The sequence below is a fragment of the Cyprinus carpio genome, chromosome A4, assembly GCF_018340385.1.
Source record: "Cyprinus carpio isolate SPL01 chromosome A4, ASM1834038v1, whole genome shotgun sequence".
Lineage (NCBI taxonomy): Eukaryota > Metazoa > Chordata > Actinopteri > Cypriniformes > Cyprinidae > Cyprinus > Cyprinus carpio.
The window spans coordinates 20646687-20662507 of record NC_056575.1 but is presented as its reverse complement, the minus strand read 5'-3'; the positions used below and the strand labels follow the sequence as shown (position 1 = coordinate 20662507).

Genomic DNA, 15821 nt, shown 5'->3' with positions numbered 1-15821 from the left:
TCTCCTAACAGTATATTTCAGTGTGGTCTTTCTGCCTCTATTTAGCTGTGTTTTTTTCTGTGGTTTGTCACCAATCATTTTTACTCAGTGGTATGACAGATACATTATGTGTGGGTCTTTTGAGGACAAACAATAATTTCAGCATAATTAAAACACAACTCTGACACTTCATAGGTCTCTCAACTCGACTGTATCTCTGTCCTCTCATCAAATGTACACACATTTCATCTCACAACCTTTTAATTCATTCATTTAGATCATGTGAATGTGTGTATATTCACAATTCAGTCTGTCCACAGCAATATATTCTGTGTCAAACCTCAGCTTTCACATCTTACTACCTCTCCTCAAGCTTGTTGATGTGTGTCAGCCTGCTTTTGTGTGTCAGTGTTTGTGTGTGACTCTTGTGTGAGGAATCACTGACTTATTAACAGATGAGTTGGGTGAGTTGATTCTGAAAGTCTTGATCTGATCACAGATTCATTTAATATTCCAAATATCACTTGATCATTCAGGTCCACATGTTAAGAGTGAAACTATTTCATATCTTTTTTGTCTTGTCCTGCAGCTGTGAAACGGTGAAAGATGATGGTGTCTGTTGAAGAACTGCTTCTGAAGTCGCTGGAGGAATTGGTCAAAGAAGATCTGAAGAAGTTTAAGTGGCACTTAAAGAAAAATGAGTGTATATCAGTGTCTGAAATGGAGGATGCAGGTCGATTAAAAACAGTGGATAAGATGGTGGCATGTTTTGGACCAGAAAAAAGCTGTGAAGATCACGGTTGGTATCCTGAAGACGATGGGCAAGAACAATCTTTCTGAGCAGCTGGAGAAAGAACACAAGCAAGGTAACATTTAACTCACTGTGACTGTGTAACAACAAGCTGTAACATGTTGTAATTGTTTAGCAGTATAACTGTTTGACTTACCACTTTCCTCTTTCCTCTGGTGAAGTGTTTATGTGATTCATGTTTCCCAGTGAGTGATCCTCTCTCTCTCTCTCACTCACACACACAACTCAAGCTGAAGGCAACATGAAGACATCTTATTCTGCTGAAGCTCATTCAAAAGAGATACAGGATAAATAACAATCACTGCTTGTACTGTACATGGAAACAAGAGGAAATAAAACAGCAATTGCAGGGTATAGCCCAACAGCAGCATGTCTTACACAAATACATTTAATAGAACTATGACCCCCCAGTTTATAATAGACTTAAAGCATTGATTAATACCCTTTTTATCCTTTTTTATACTGTAATACAATTTATTTTTTATTTTTATACTGTGATACAAATTATGCTTGACCAGCAGGTGAAATAATTTAGTATCATGAAGGCATCATTACAATCACAAATACAAAAAGTATGCAAGTTAAATGTTGTTAGTATGAGAGTTAAAAGTTTATTACTTTGAGATTTATTGTGTAAATGTTTCAATTTTATTGTTCACCTGCTGCACTCATTTACATATCGGATTTAACAGTAATGAATGTGATGAAATTATCATCGCATTGATTGCATTTGGTGTTTGAAGTAATTGTTGTGAATAACATTATTAATGTGCATATTTTTATATCCCTTTTTATTCAGACTGAAATCCCTGCAGGAATAAATATTTAGTCTATGAACGTGGAGGCAAAAGTGCAGCTAATCTGATTTGATTGACATTTTAGCAATAGCAGGAGGATCCTTCAACAAAAATACACAAACACCTATTATAGGGCCTCTGTATTTTATTTAACAGTATGTTCAAAAAATTAATGGAGGCAAATGGCCAGCACACATCTCATTACCATAAGAAAAAGACAGAAAAAAAAAAAAACATTAGAGGAATAACTATAACAAGCAAAACGCCTCTCAGGTTACGAATGTAACCATGGTTCCCTGAGTAGGGAACGAGACACTGCGTCCCTCTAGGGGTCGCTATGGGGACACCTCGTTGTGACCCGTGTCTGAAGCATACATTGAAAAAACACGAAACGAGTTGGCCGGCAACAGCCTCTGACATCTGACTACCGGCGCGACTATAAACAGGGCACCGGGAGAACAGGTCATTCACTTTTTTCGTCTGTAGTTCATTGAAAAGCTAGGCGATATCGCGTTCAAAATCGAATGCGATTCATCTGCGATTATGAGGGCGATTTTTGCATAATTGTCAGTGAACTACAGCTCTGTGTAGTGAAATCGAATGCGATTCATCTGCGATTATGAGGGCGATTTACTACTAATCACGGGACCGGGCTTTTTACTGATGAGATGCGCATGATAATCAAATGCGATTAATTTGCACAGCCCTAGAAACTAGCATTTTATACTAAGTCTTGCCTGTCACACAGGGGCTACACGCTTGCTTTCGCATAAGCTTGCTGAAGGAGCTGTCTCAACAGATCTCCAGTGGCAACACCCTGTTTAGATAGGTATCCGAGGATACATAGGTGGATTGGTGCCCAAGATGAACAGGCCTTTTACCAACTCAAGAAAGGGCACGAAGCAACCGCGCTAAGCCCTCACCATATAGGATTTTAGAAAGAACGCAGAATATAGTAGCGTGCGAACTGACCACAGTGTGGATTTCAGAAAGTGTGCAAAGACTTCACGTGCACACTTATCATATCATGGATTTTCAAATACTGTTCTAAGAAGGGGCTCTCGTGGCACTCTGATAGAGCAGCTCATAGATGGAATGGTGCATCTCAAAACAGTATGTTTGAGAGTCATCAAACCCGATCTGAGAAAATAATGCTGGAGCACTCTGGGGGAAAAACAGAGAACTCAGTCTCATAGGAGAATTCCGAATTCAGAGTAGCGCGCTCATAGGTGACCCTTCTTGGAAAAGGGAAGCGCTGCTAAACTACCACGAGAATTGCCCAAATAGCCCCTCATATTGAGGGGAGCAATGCTTGAAGTGTATAAACAAATACATACTGGCTGAATGGAGCCCAATGAACCAAGGTCTAATCATCTCAAGAAAGGATACGAAGCGGAGCGCGTAACCCTTACCATACAGGATTTCAGAGTCCTGCATGCACACTTACCACTTACCTGGATTTTAGAAAGTGCGCAAAGGTGTACACGTAGGTCTAATCATCTCAAGAAAGGGAACGAGGTGGACAGAGCTTAGCGTGTGTACCTAAAGGTTCCTAAGCATCGCAGAGGCGCTGAAAACCGCACGGGAGAGGCAAGCTCAAATTTTACAAACCTCTGGCGAGGGGAGCATCACCTGAGGCAGCATATACAAGAAGACTTCTGTAACTGCCACCTATGCTTCCCGCTGGATGTGACAGCACGACTAAGCGGCCAGGAGACCCCTCAGGGTGACCTGGCCGGACATCCATGAAATTCCTTGCAGTGCTGTGCCAGGTCTGATGATCATGGAGGCTCCCGCAGAAAACCTGTGATCTCAGCCGCCTAATACCGGAACATGAAGCCGGATGGCTGGTGCTGACGAGTGTTTAGTAAACACTGTAAATGAGCACTGCAAAGGAAACTCACCAGAGTTTATAGTAGGACACACTAAACACCAGCAATTTAATACACATAAAGGGGTATCATACTCACCCACCCTCCTGCGCTGGAGCCTGTAACGGTAACAAATGGTGAGGAAGCAAATACAAGAGTGAAATACAAATGTTTATTAACGGCACAGATACAAATGAGTCCAGGTGACACAACGGATGGTCGCGGCGATGACAGACGATGATCCAGGAAGTGGCGGTGAGGTGAGGCAGCAGGAGAGCGTGACACAGGCCTGAGATGAGCAGTCCGTGGTGGTGAGTTGATGCATCCGTGGTGAAGAGTGGACGGGGTTCCAGGGTCAGACAAACAGCGATGAATAAAGGCACAGAGAAACAGGAATGAGAAACCACGCAAACGATCGGGGGACTTCATACAATGCTCTGACAAACACAAGACGAAAGACAGGGCAATAAATAGGGATCGGGTAATGAGTAACAGCTGGTGCCAATGAACAATCAACGGAGACGGCCACATGAAACAATCAGTGCTGATGAGCGACACACACAAACTCCACCCACATAGTGCAACCCCGAGACCATGGTTTACCAACCGTGACAGAGCACCACTCAAGGGGCGCCTCCTTCTAGTCCAGACCATCAGTAAGGTGGTTGCTATGCCAAAAACATTATAGGTACTGCATAGGAGACTGTTATGCGAGAGGTTTCCACCTAACCTCGATCAGGTAGAGAGAGCTGGTGGTTACAGGGGAATTAGGAAGGGGAGGATAAAAGCAGAAAGTTAAAAAAATCCATAAAGGGAACGAGTAGATCCCTCGGTATCACTCTGATTCAGACGAGAACGCTGCCTCGTCTGGATCACATCCCTTAGGTTCTGCTTACCTCCCTTGTGACCCACGATTCCTCTTACCCCTGCCCGCAGGTGGGGGAGGAGCGCAAGTTCTGGACCTTCGTGGAATGAAGGATCTGAAAGCAGCGGAGCGGTGCCTTCGTCTCCCCTGAACCTCTCAATCACCGTCTCAACGGAAATACTGAAAAGTTCAGAAGGCGAAACCTGAGCATTGAGAAGAAGAAAGCCTTTTCTTTCTTCCCGATGTCTGCCAGGTGCATCCACAGATGTCTCTCCGCTACCACCATGTTTGGTAGCCTGGAGAGAGATCTGTGGTGCGGCGCAGCTCGGCTACCTGATCAGGATCAGCTGCTCAAGTTTAGGAATAGGAATTGCCTTCGCCTCTATCCAGATCTCTTAGTAGATCAGTCTGATATGCTTGAAGCACCACCATCGTGTGTAATAAAGCCACAGCCTGACCTACTGCTGCGTATGTCTTGCTATTTAAGCGAGATGTATTTCTTGAAGGGACTTAGATGGCAACGAGGGAGATTAAGAGAGGATGTTCTCCCCCGCAGAAAGAAAGCTCTTTCTACAGGGGGGGGGGCATCCTCTCATAGCCGTTTTCATGCATCGCCTCGATGTCGGCAAAAACTCTTATGCCGAAAACCGATGGATGCGAGAAGAAAAATGGCCTCTTTCACTTCTTTTCGATCTCTGTAGGGAGATCAGGCAGAAATGGAAGGCTCACCTGAGCTGGAGGGCTATGGTCGGAAAGATAACGCTCATCGAGGCGGTCTCACGGCGTCACCTTGTTAACGCCGCGATCCATAATCTCCAACAGCTCTATATATGCAGGGCAGGAGAGCTGAGAAGGCTCAGCCTCAGCTTCTTCACCATCCTCAAATATCTCCTGCTTTTTCCTGGGTAAAAACCCTGCAGAGCACCCATTGTCTAAACACTTGCTAGTAATCGCCATGATAGACAGAGAAAGAGCGCTCTTACCAGTTCTTTCAGATGCAAGCTTCAAATAGAACAGTCAGTGAAGATGAAGAAGAGGACGATGTGTTCTCCCGGTGCCTGTTTATAGTCACGCCGGTAGTGGCGTCAGAGGCTGTCGCCGGCCAACTCGTTGGTGTTTTTTCATTGTATGCTTCAAACACGGGTCACAACGAGGTGTTCCCCATAGCGACCCCTAGAGGATGCAGTTCGAAATTCCCTTGAAAGGGAACAAAACAATCAAAAACTCTACCAGACAAATTTGCATTTTTGGTGCACAAAGTCTTTCACTGCAGCTTTTAACATTGATTTCACAAGCACAGACATTATCAGTGCTAAACTGGACAGTCTTTCTTGTAACATAGTGCTCTGGAGAAATGTCTTGATCACTTGGCAATGTCTGGTGACAAATCGTCAGTCTCCTGAACCACTAAATCATTTGCCATTTGAAACAGGTCATTGTCAGAGAAGAGCAGTAGCAGACCAGAGCACAGAAGCATAGTTTGCATCATCAAAGTGTAGCTAAACTGAATTTGTTTTTTTAATGTGTTAATGCATTAAGCTGCATGAATCGTAATTATAATCTAAAAACGTGATTCATATGGTAACAGCTAAATTAAAATCAATTTTTATTTAGACAATGTTATTTTAGGCCTAACATTATAAATATATTAGGTTACTTAATGTAAAACTTTTTTTGTTGCGTTCATATTCTGGGTTCTTCTGCAGAGTTTGATCTTTTAATATCACTGTGTTAATGAATAAGTGATGTTAAGTGTAAAAAATATGCACTTCGATAATGGTGCTGTTGTCTTAGAAGTAAGCCTATAGTGCCAAAATAAAGCCTTGTTCATATCTTCATGAATTGTGTTCACTGAGATATTCTCTGTCTCATGTTTGGCCAGTTTACATGGGTTGGCGTAACAGGCTAGTGTTCTGGCATGAAAATAATGAAAAAATAGCGTGAAAAACAGAATATAATTGTACAAAATGCAGCGGACTAAAGAAAACATTGTCGTACCATACCGCCTAAAACTAAATCCTAATGCAAAGACGAGATATGACGAGAAAAAAAAAGGGAATCAAAAGACTGGATCCTTACGAGCAGAGCGACTGGTCAAGGGACGTCAAACTGTTGCCCAACTTCCAGCACCCATATATTTACAACTACATGATACTAAGTGTTAGTGCATACACACACGAAGTTTTCTATGGACTTTTTAATAATGTAAATGTATTCATCTAAATGTGTTTACATGTTAAATATTGTAAAGAAACTGAAATTAAGTTGGATTGTTACTACTATTTAAGTTATGTAATTGTGTTTGCAACCAAAGAACACTGATTTTGCACAATTCTTCCTTAATACAGATAAAGGAGGCAGAATTTAATTCGGTCTTTGTGTATTTTATTTACAGACATTGCTAAAAATCATTACATGTGAGAAGAGACATTACAAAATCTTTTGGGAAAACAATAAACATTTACATATTAGATGTGAGCATGGTATATAATTCTCCAAAAGGGCTTGAAACCGGTCTGTGTTCGTAGCTTTGACCTCAGTATGGCCGAGGGAACAGAGAGGGTCCAGTCAGGATCACACTCCAACATTTCATAGGCAGGGTTTGCCTGCAAACAGAGTCACCAAATAAATTGCTATGTAGCCTAGATGTACAACATTTAAAACTGATTAACGTTACGCTTTAGTACGTTGGTAACTTAAGCTAATGGTCTGGTTAAGTCAAACAAAACACGCTGGTTTTTGCCCACAACATAACATTTACAGAGAGTAATTGTAACTTACCTTTGTGAAAATGCTTTGAACACACCATCGTGTGTGGTGGAGTGTTATCGAAGGTAATCTTGGGCTCCTTACTGCTGCTATCCATGCCATTCGTCAACTATTTGTCACCTCTGAAACATGGCTTGTACTATTATTTTTCCACGCTGGAAAACGATAAAAGGATATTCGGTTCTTAAGCTTTACGCCACTTCTATTCCAGTTTATAGCGTTCTTCCCTCCATGCATAGAAGTCTGGCGCGTTATGTTTGTGCCGCGGTTTTCTGTGTTCCTTTGCGTTTACCACTGGGAATACGTCATGATGACGACACATTAGCAATCTCTATAGTGTTGTTTGGGTTTACCAATGTGATTTGGTTTTACCACTGGGAATACGTTTAGAAACATCACTAAGCCACATGCGGCTTTCAACTCGACTGCACTACCTTTGCACTCGCATCTCACATCTTTTTCAATTTCTTAAACATGACACAGTGTCCAAAAAAGTTTAAAAGGTTTAAAAAAAAAAAAAGACGCACCGCGGGGAAGTCCCGTATGCCACTGTCTGTAACATCCTTCAAAGTGCAAAGTGTTCAGCTGTACCATGTGATTGTTAAAGAACCTATTATAATGACGTAATTTTTCCCAAAGCTCCTATTGTTCTACACATTCATTAAAAGTGATATTATTCAGCGAATCATAAACTGGAGACTCACTCTGACCAGATAATTTGAATCAGTGTGTTGGTGACTCAAGAACACCTGACTGAAATCCAATCAGTAACTAATTACAAATACTTTAGTTACAGTACTTGAATACATTTTTCATTAATTTTTTTCTACTGAGTATAATTAAATTGTGGTACTTTTACTTGAGTTGAAAAAAATTAAAGTATTCAACTTTATTTTTTCACCAAAAAAGTAAAAAAGACAAAGGTCTGATAGAGGAAACAAGGCATTTGACTGGCACTTTTCAAACTACTAGCGCCATGTGGGCTGTGCTGTGTGTATTCGAGTCTCAGCTCAAGGTTCATGCTTATTTGTTCATTAATGACGTCATCAGCGACTAGTTGACTTGACTTTCATCATATAAATGTTGACTTTAAAAATGTCTGAATTCATTCAAACCCTAGTGCACACACAGTTCAGTTGAATGGTAAAAGCGCACCCTCTTTAGCAATGCATTTAAACTAAATGTATGAAGCAAACTTTGTATGAAGCTGAAATAACCTCAACATTAAAACAAAAACTGATATAAGAGCGTGCATTTTTTACATGCAACTGACTGACAGACATGATTTATCTGTCAGTCATATGCATGTAAAAGTGTAGTTAATGGTGGACTTCAGGCATATTTTCGGTTGGAATGAAAAAGGAGCATTTTATTTTACATGGTAACCCATAGATAGACGTGGGAATCAAAAATCGGTTCCAATTCTAGATTCGGATAATTATGGTCAGGAATCAGATACTTGTTATAAAAATTTAAATTTAGATTCCTTTTTATCGATTCAATTATGTGCATTTTAATTTAATGTCTGTTTCATTCATACTCGTAGCTGGAGGGCAACATTGTGCAGAAAACTCCCCAAGTGATACTTACAGAGGTAATAGAACTCATGATGTTCCAGGAAATCCCTTATACGGACAAAGGCATCCAGGTTTTTCGCTGTAGTGGAATAAAATGCAGATAGAGTTCTTTTAACCCTCTGAGGTCTAAGGGTATTTTGGGGGCCTGGAGAAGTTTTGTCATGCCCTGACATTTGTGCTTTTTTCAGTTTCTTATAAATATCTAAATGGCTAAAGTCTAATCTCACTGTAATCAGCACAAACTGGGCTATAATAATATGTGAGCAGCATGTATGTACATGATTGTGTTTTTGAGAAAAAAATGTTATGCGTGGTTAGTGAAAAACTAAAAATGTTAAATCACTTGAATAAGGCAATAAAACACATACAGAAAATTGGTTCTCGGGACTTTTGAGAACTGGAGCTTGTAGCCTAGAATGTTTTTTTTTTTCTAAATGATGTGAAAATCATCTTGTTTACTCACTTACAGAAAACAATATATTGATTTAAATTTTCTAAGACACTTTTTGTTGGTAAAAGTCATATGCCGAGTAGGCGTCAACTATCATGAATTCACACCTGAGAAGACAAAGACCTGCATAATGAGCTGCATAATGAGCCATTCAGTCAGCTGTGTCACTGAGAGGGATGAGTTACAAGAAAGAATGTGAGGACAAAATAAATGTATATAATTTTATGTTTGTAGTTTATTTTAGAATATATTTAATTATCCCACAACATAATTTAATATTCACTTGTGAGTGCAGTTAAACCATTTATTAGGAACAATCAAAGCTGAATTTTCAAACTTTTGCATTTTTTGCATCATTACACCAGTCACACAATCCTTCAGAAATCCTTTTAACAATCTTATTTTCTACAAAAAACATTTATTGTTATTATTATCATCATTATTATTATTATTATTAATGTTGAAAAGAGCTGAGAATATTTTTTTCAGGTTTTTTTTTAGGGGTGATAAATTGAAAGAATAGCATTGTTTGTTACATTTGTTACAGTTACATTTATTGGTACATTTATATTATTTACATCAAGCTTTTGAATGGTATAGTAGTGTATATTGTTATTGAAACTTCATAATATTTCACTTGATTATACATTTAGTCAGGAATTATAGTTTAGAAAAAAAGTCTAACTAGTAAAATGTTTACATGTTATGTGAAAACTAGTAGCCTACAAGTATATAAATAAATAAGAGACTTACTCATGTTTATGATCTCTGCTGAATAAAGTGCTTCATTTTTTTTTCTGAGGAAATCCAAATCTCCAAATCGTCAACCACATCAAATCTTTTTGGTGTGAATTATGTCTTATTCCTCTCATCGCGAAGCAAACAGTAAAATATAAAAAAAACTTGAAGAACAGTCGCTGGGTTGTCTTCTATTGTGTGGCCGTATTCAAGCCGCGCGCTTCAGTGAAACATTATCATCTCAAAAGCACGCTCGGCGCGGGGGCGTGGTCGCATTAGAAGATAATGAAGGGAGACGTGAAAAACGGACATCGCGTTGTTTTCATATGGATTACTTTATCGCAGAATATTTGTTTTCGGCAGCACTTTTTTAGTTTAAAAGTAGACATGTCAGGCTTTCTATAGATATCTCTGTCATGTCTCTGTGCTGAGTATTCACTGAGTTACAGTTCATTTTAATGACGCGTTTGGAAATGAAGATAAGCACAGACAAAGGCTGCAGACAGCACTCCTTGTTTGTTATCTTTATTTTATAAGTGCACAAAGTTTTGTTGTTATTATGTCTGTATACAAAAAAAGTAGGCTCTTTACAGATTCGATTGATGTATTGCTCTTTATCTGTACGATCAAAACTGAAGTGTAATTTAAGTTTCTTTTTCGGGGGGTTATCAGGAGAAAATACCCCAAAACGTGTATACGCGTTAATCGACTTCAGAGGGTTAACCAGTGAAAAACATAAAGACAATAAACAAAAGATTGTGACAATATATGGTTTACCTGTGTTCTTCAAGGCATCTCAGGTATAAGCCATGTATTATGTATGTTTTTAATGCCGTGTTAATTAACATAGCCTTCTATCACTGTGAACAGTGTTTACTGTCCTGTTTGGGGTATTGTTTTGTTTTTTTTTTTTTATTGAATTACAAACCCGATTCCAAAAAAGTTGGGACACTGTACAAATTGTGAATATCAAATGTTTAAAACTGAGAAAAATGTATCATTTTAAGGGAAAAATAAGTTGATTTTAAATTTTTCATGGCATCAACACATCTCAAAAAAGTTGGGCCAAGGCAATGTTTACCAATGTGTGGCATCCCCTTTTCTTTTTATAACAGTCTGCAAACGTCTGGGGACTGAGGAGACAAGTTGCTCAAGTTTAGGAACAGGAATGTTGTCCCATTCTTGTCTAATACAGGCTTCTAGTTGCTCAACTGTCTTAGGTCTTCTTTGTTGCATCTTCCTCTTTATGATGCGCCAGATGTTTTCTGTGGGTGAAAGATCTGGACTGCAGCTGCCCATTTCAGTACCCGGATCCTTCTTCTACGCAGTCATGATATTGTAATTGATGCAGTATGTGGTCTGGCATTGTCATGTTGGAAAATGCAAGGTCTTCCCTGAAAGAGACAATGTCTGGATGGGAGCATATGTTGTTCTAGAACTTGGATATACCTTTCAGCATTGATGGTGCCTTTCCAGATGTGTAAGCTGCCCCATGCCACACGCACTCATGCAAACCCCAGAATAAGAGATGCAGGCTTCTGAACTTAGAGCTGATAAAAATTGGGTTGTCCTTGTCCTCTTTAGTCTGGATGACATGGCGTCCCAGTTTTCCAAAAAAGAACTTCAAATTTTTGATTCGTCTGACCACAGAACAGTTTTTCCACTTTGCCACAGTCCATTTTAAATGAGCCTTGGCCCAGAGAAAAACGCCTGCACTTCTGGATCATGTTTAGATATGGCTTCTTTTTTTGACCTATAGAGTTTTAACCAGCAACGGCGGGACTGGCACGATGGATTGTGTTCACCGACAATGTTTTTTCTGGAAGTATTCCTGAGCCCATGTTGTGATTTCCATTTACAGTAGCATTCCTGTATGTGATGCAGTGCCGTCTAAGGGCCTGAAGATCACAGGCATCCAGTATGGTTTTCCGGCCTTGACCCTTAAGCACAGAGATTGTTCCAGATTCTGTGAGTATTTTTATTGTATTTTGTGCTGTGGATGATGATAACTTCAAACTCTTTGCAATTTTTCTCTGAGAAACTCCTTTCTGATATTGCTCCACTATTTTTCACCGCAGCATTGGGGGAATTGGTGATCCTCTGCCCATCTTGACTTCTAAGGGACACTGCCACTCTGAGAGACTCTTTTTATACCCAATCATGTTGCCAGCTGACCTAATAAGTTGCAAATTGGTCCTCCAGCTGTTCCTCATATGTACTTTTAAATTTTCCGGCCTCTTACTGCTACCTGTCCCAACTTTTTTTGGAATGTGTAGCTCTCATGAAATCCAAAATGAGCCAATATTTGGCATGAAATTTCAAAATGTCTCACTTTCAACATTTGATATGTTATTTATATTCCATTGTGAATAAAATTAAAGTTTATGAGATTTGTAAATTATTCCATTCCTTTTTTACTCACAATTTGTACAGTGTCCCAAAACTTTTTTGGAATCGGGGTTTGTATATAAAACTATGATAGTATGATTTCTGCCTTATTCTGTGATATGATACCATGTCAGATTACAAAAAAGATGTTATTTCAAACGCTTGGACTGATGTTATGAAGTGAATTTGGAGTAAAAACATAATTAAAACTCTCTTTGTTGGAAAACAGGTTTGTAAACAGGTACATACACATGCTTTCTGTGGTAAATTTATTCATCGCATAGACCAATTTTTTTTAGCCCATGCAAAGTGTCACATGAATGATTTATTATACTTATCTGTACTGCATTTGACAAAATATTTTAGGTTCTTTCTGCTGTTATCTAGGGTAACAATACGACTCCCTATGCTTTTGAATCACTCATGGTACTCTGATGTCAAAGACTTATTGGGTTGCTCAGCGCCGCTTCAAGTCAAGCACACCTTAAATGTACATGTATTTGCATACGTTCTCTGTAGATCCCACATTCTCACGCGCCATGGATCCTGACCCAGACATTTCCAGGAAAAAGGGCATGCATGGTCACCCTATGTGACCAGTGTTACCAGTGTGTTCATCAAACCTCAGAAGTCTGGGGTCAGAAACAGCGTCACCAGAAACTGTGATGTTTAGAAGCAGCATGCATAGTTATAAGGGAAAATTCAGAGCTAAGTCTAGAGCAGGGGTAGATAAGTCCTATAAAGTTGCTGAAAAGAAAAAAAAAATCCTTTTGAAAAAGAAAAACCACCTGCCTATAGCCTTTATAATACTGAAGACATTGATGAGCTTGTTCAGGTGTGTTTGATTAGGGTTGGATCTAAACTCTGCAGGACAGCGGCTCTCTCGGACTGAAACTTACCTATACCTGGTCTAGAACAGGGGTGTCCAAACCTGTTCTGGAGGATCACTGACCTGTGGAGTTTAGTGCCAACCCTAATCAAACATCCACTTAAAGCCTAGTTCACACTTCACAACTTAAAACCTCTGCAGATCCCTGTGCTGTTCAGACTACATGACTTGATTGTTTGTTTTGAAGTCATTATGGTGTTTACACTACGTGAAAAAAAACGTAAATGATCGCCACACTACACGAGCTGACAACTTTGTCACCCAACGACTCTATCCTGTCCCCAAACCACGTTTTGTTACAAAAACACATGAGAGATCACAGCTGGACCTGTTGGTGACCTCATTACCTTGAAATCAGGCTTAAAATCCTGTAGTGTGAACTAGGCATAAGTCTCACTAATTGGCCCTTCAGGAGCATTAATTAGAATGTAGACTCACACACAGTTTTCAAGTTTTGTAATGGGAATCACAGACCATGTCAGAGTCTACATAAAAATTTTATAATCATTATTTTATTAAAAAATATTATTTTATTATTAAAAACCAATCACTTACTCTTAGCTGACTCTCCATTTTCTCAAAGGCTCAGCTGCAGAGGACAGTAAAGCTACTCATAATGATTACACAAAGATCTTGAAGGACAAGTTAAAACAGCACTGTGAGCGGATATTGGTTGGTAATTCACAGACGGGTCATAATAAATACCTGGATGATATTTACACTGATTTATATGTGGTGGAGAATCAGACTGGAGGAAGAAACGAATGAACACGAGGTGAGACAGATCGAATCAAATCACAACCGACTCACTGCCAAAGACAAGCCGATCCAGTGTAATGACATGTTCAAAGACCATATGGGTCGACGAAACAGAAAAGTGCTGACAGTGGGGATTGCAGGAGTGGGAAAAACTGTCTCTGTCAATAAATTCATCCTTGACTGGGCTAAAGGAAAAGAAAAATCAAGATATAGTCTTCATTTTTCCACTCCCATTCCGTGAACTGAATTTGATTAAAGAGGAGTACAGTCTCATGGGATTGCTTCACAGATGCTGCTTTAGTGGCCTTAAAGAGCTAACATCTCTTCTTGAAGATGGCAATAAGGTCATGTTCATCTTTGATGGGCTGGATGAATGTCGCTTCCCTTTGCGCTTTGAAGAGGGTGACAGCTTTACAGATGTTAATAAGAAAACCACAGTGAGTAATATAGTTTACAGCCCTAATCAAGAATCATCTGGTTCCCTCTGCTCTCATCTGGATCACATCCAGACCAGCAGCAGCCAGTCTGATACCCCGAGAATACATTGATCAGGTGACAGAGGTACGAGGATTCAGTGATGAGCAGAAAGAGAAGTACTTCATCAAAAAACAGCAGTCCTGGGGTTGCTGAAAACATCATCTGTCACATCAGAAAATTCAGAAGTCTGTACATCATGTGTCACATCCCGGTCTTCTGCTGGATCTCTCTCACTGTTCTTCAGCATCTGCTGGTTCGAGAGAGCTATGACCAAACACCCAACAACCCTCACAGGGATGTATACAAACTTTTTACTTTCTCAGAAGCAACAGATGAAAAGAAAATATTGCAAGGATCCTAAAACTAAGCCTAAAGTCATGTCTTTTGATGATATTATTCTGAAGCTTGGGAAACTGGCCTTTAAACAACTACAGAAAGGTAATCTGATTTTTCTACAAAGAAGATCTTGAGGAGTGTTGGACTAGATGTCAATGAAGGGTCTGTGTACTCTGGGTTATGCACCCGGATGTTTCAGGGAGGAAAAAATCTATGTCAGAGAGAAACATTTACAGCTTCATACATCTCAGCATCCAGGAATTACTTGCTGCTCTGTATGTGTTTTTTATTAACAAAAACAAGAACACAAACCCATTTCTTAAATCCTGGAAAAAACCAACATGTCTCCTGTCCAAAAAGCCACTGTTTAAACTTCATAAAGCTGTAGTCAATGAGGCTTTACAAAGTGATAATGGACACCTGGACCTCTTCCTCAGATTCCTCCTGGGTCTTTCACTGGAGTCCAGTCAGAGAGACCTGAAGGAACTACTGCCAGGACTGGAGCTCAAAACAGAGGACATCAAAGACACTGCTGACTATATCAAAGAGAAAATAGAGATTGAGGAATCAACAGAGAGGACCATCAATCTGTTCCACTGTCTGAATGAACTGAAAGATGACTTTGTGGAGGAAATCCAGAAGAATCTGAGCTCTGGAAAACTTTCAGAGCAGAATCTCTCCTCTGCTCAGTGGTCAGCTCTGGTGTTGTGTTCCTCATGTCAGAAGAGACTCAAGAGAAGTTTGAACTGAACAAATACAGAAGACCTGATGAAGCACTGATGAGACTGTTGCCAGTCATCAAAAACACCAGAAGAGCACTGTAAGAGTCTTCTTAATATTCATTTATATACACTGTTAGTTGTTTTAAGGGGAGACACTGCAGGTTTTTAGATGCACCTGTCAATTTTGAGATTTGGGGCTTTTTGGCTTTTCAAAAAGTGTTCATAAAGACTAATGGAAAGAAAACATCCAAAAGACACTGTTAAGTGTTTCTTTTATAGAACTTTATCTATTTGTGTCAATAGATTTAAATTACAATGCATATTTTTAAAAACTGAGTTTTTTCTCCTACACTGAGCCATAAATCTCCACTTCAGTAGCACTTACACCAACC

The 15821-nt window shown here is 39.6% G+C and overlaps 1 pseudogene; it reads left to right on the top strand.

The window, feature by feature from the left end:
* Positions 1-387: 387 nt before the first annotated feature.
* LOC122140378 lies at positions 388-15575 on the top strand (annotated as a pseudogene).
* Positions 15576-15821: the final 246 nt, after the last annotated feature.